Source organism: Panthera uncia (genome assembly GCF_023721935.1).
Source record: "Panthera uncia isolate 11264 chromosome D3 unlocalized genomic scaffold, Puncia_PCG_1.0 HiC_scaffold_8, whole genome shotgun sequence".
Classification (NCBI taxonomy): domain Eukaryota; kingdom Metazoa; phylum Chordata; class Mammalia; order Carnivora; family Felidae; genus Panthera; species Panthera uncia.
In genome coordinates this window covers 23,834,483-23,837,866 of record NW_026057586.1, presented here as the reverse complement: position 1 = coordinate 23,837,866, position 3,384 = coordinate 23,834,483, and positions in this window count along the sequence as shown.

Genomic DNA, 3,384 nt, shown 5'->3' with positions numbered 1-3,384 from the left:
ACTGTAGAAACAGAATAGAAAAATTTTACTATTTAAGGAGAAAAAGCTAAGAGGATAGTGATATGACCATTAGAGTGATAATGATCGTTTTCACACTTACCTATGATAGACTAGATTCTTTTTTTTAATGTTTATTTATTTTGAGAGAAAAGAGAGGGAGTGTGTGAGAGAGGGAGAGAGAGAATCCCAAGCAGGCTCAAACACCTCTTCCGACCTGCCTGGTTTTTTAAGCATATACTGGAGAAGCAGCACTGTCCAAAAGAAATAGAACGTGAGCCACAAATGCAAACCACACAGATCATTTTCGATTTCCTAAAAAGCCATATCAAGAGACAGTAAAAAGAAGCAAATGAAATTTATTTTGAAAAATAGCTTTTATTTAACTCAATATATCTAAAATAGTGTCTTTGAAAGTGTAATCAGTATAAAGCATTATTGAGATTCTGTTTTTCATACTAGGTGTTTGAAATCCAGTGTGTTTTACACATACAGCACATCTTAATTCGGATGAACCATATTTAAAGCATTCAATAGTCCTATGTGGCTGGTGGCTGCCATATTGGACAACACATACTAGAGACCCAGGATATCCTTGGGAAGGGTACCACTGCACAATCATGGCTCGTGTATAATCAGAGAGAGCAGGGTCCTCACAAAATAGTATGTGGAATTCTTAGTTATTGACTGGAGCAGAGAGAAGTCAAGGACAGGACAAGAAAAGCAAATTCAAATTCACATGGGGGTGCCCAATGCTGAGCAGGGGACCCACACTACAATTCTCTGCCTGGGTCCGTGGTCTAAGACAGCAGGCTAAGGGGCCGCGAGGGGTATTGACACACAGGACTGAGAGCTCCCGGTGAGCAGGACTTTCAGAGGAAGGAAGAAAGACAGGGAGCCTCAGGGCCATACAGAGAAGTGAGGAGTGCCTCACGCTTGCCTTCATCCCCCTTCAGCAGGCCTGCCGACCTCTCCACTAGCTGTAATCCCGTACAGAGCACCTCTCCTCCCAGGAACATTCCACAGTAGCCTTTATGCCAGGCTAGCCATGTAAGCAGTCTTTCGGGCAGCACCTCCAACTGGGATCCCACAAAAAGATTAGCAGATCTTACTATCAAATGCCTTCTTGAAGAGATCAGAAGAATACAAAGGAGCTGGTTGGTCAAGGGTCCTGAATGCTAAGACTATAAGGAGGGGTCAGAGAAGGGACTTATCCCCAGAGCCCAATGGTTACCTGTCAAATCTCAAGTGCCGTAGGGGAAAAAAATAGAAGAAAAGAAAGGAACCCTGGCTTTATTGGGCTATCTGTTGTGGTGGGATGGAGGTTGTTTAAAAACAGCTCCCCTGAATTTTCTAGCACTGTTTGAAAAAACAGGTTCCTTGGGAAGAGGTATGTATTTGGAAGAGTTTTTCTCTATGCAGGTACCCAAACATACTTTGTATTCACACACACACACACACACACACACACTCCACAGGTTTTTGGAATTAATGGCATTAGTGCTGAAGAAGTTAAGCAAAGCAATACGCTTAAATCTCGTTAGAAAAGACAGTCTGATGGCATGAAGGGCGGGGGGACAGAGATCCCAATTGACCACATTTGCCTTCCTTGCAGATCCTGGGCCTATGCTAAACCAAGTCATGCTGTTACATAGTTTTAGAAAAGGCAGGGCAGCATGAAGTACTTGAAGTTCTTCAGGCAGCCTTCAAACCTGCTGTAAGAGGTGATGGGCTACAGCTAATAACCCAGCAGAGAAGCGTGAAGTCTCAACTGAATAATTAACGTTCACCAATGGAGCTTACCTCCAGTGAAAGGTGTATTCAAAAGAACAAGGAAGTGTGTCTAATGGGCACCTGGAGGTGGTTGTGTTCATAACAGGGAGGGAGCATTAAGTTTTGAAGCCAGAAATAATTTCCACGACCTCACCACATATATCCAAGCAGGAAAATCCCATCCTAGCCAACCCTTGCCTCAAAAAAAAAAACACATATGATATGTTGTCCGCCATGTTTTTCTACAAGGCATCACATAGAGCTAAGCTGTATGTATTCCCTTCAGTGGAGCCAGGGAAGGGCTGGGAGGGTGGGAGAGTGAGCTGGAAAAGAGGCAAGGATGTCAGTTGGGGGCTTTTTTGTTTGCTTATCTTTAACGGTTGTTTTATGCCCACCCATGAAAAAAATGTATTGCTGCTTTCATTAGTTGAGAGATCACCATTTAATGATCTCTTACTAAAGAACTCTGCAAGTAGAAGTCTGGAAGCTGAGCTCTCTGCCGTGGACTGCCTGCCCCTTGCCACGCCACAGGCTCCAGCTCTAGAAAGGCTTAGAAGCATAGAAGGTAAGATTTGGATGCACCTTAGAGTATATCCCCCTTAGACACTTCCCCATTCAAGTCTGAGAAGAGAAGTGCCTTCTCTGAAGCCAGGTGGGGACAGTCTTGCAACAACACTGGGAAGACCAGAAGTTACCAGGCTTTGATTTCTCAGGCAGACTTCATTTATCAACATGGAAGTTTAATTCATATTTAATGAAAAATCTTGTGAAATTCCAAATGTTGAACCTACCTCTCCTTTTCTTGGGAAAGGTAAGAGCAGGGAGGTTAACCAATAGTTTTGCTGAAGTATTATAAACACAGTAGGGCAAAGGTCTTTTAAGATTAAACAGATTGAACCCTGCATATCCCATTATCTTCAAGATAAAATCCTTTCTTTGTTTACTGATAGTTAATGAGAAGCAACACTTGCAAACAAAATAGGTTAACCATCTAATCAAGTAACCCCTGCTTAATATAGGAAATTGTGTTTGCTCTCTTAAGTCATACAATTTTTGTGTATGAAATTGAATCTGCTCACCAAAGTTATAAAATGAGCTTATTAGCTTTGAGTTAATTTAATCCATGACTCTGCACGTTGTGTAGATTTTCTTGCCGGTCAGAAAATCTTGGATCCCTGGGTTTACTCTTCTCAGGCTTGTAAAGGTCTAGTAAATAAACTGTCACTCTAGCAGTTTTAAACCCAAACAGATCAAAATTTTCATTTTTTCCTAACAGAGTCATAAATATTTTGAGTTGAATTTGATCCCAATACTAGAGTAGTCCAAAGCAAGAGTGCCAGGTTTTCCACAATTTTTGAATGTCACTCATCATATCTTATCAAAAAAGTTTATGTGTGGCTCAGTTGGTTAAGTATCAGACTTCGACTCAGGTCATGATCTCGTGGTTTGCGTGTTCGAGCCCCGCATCAGGCTCTGTGCTGACAGCTCAGAGCCTGGAGCCTGCTTCGGATTCTGTGTCTGCCTCTCCCCTGCTCTCCCTTCCCTCTCCCCCCTTCTCAAAAATAAATAAGCATTAAAAAAATTTTTTTAAGTTTAGGTATAACTAAATTATAC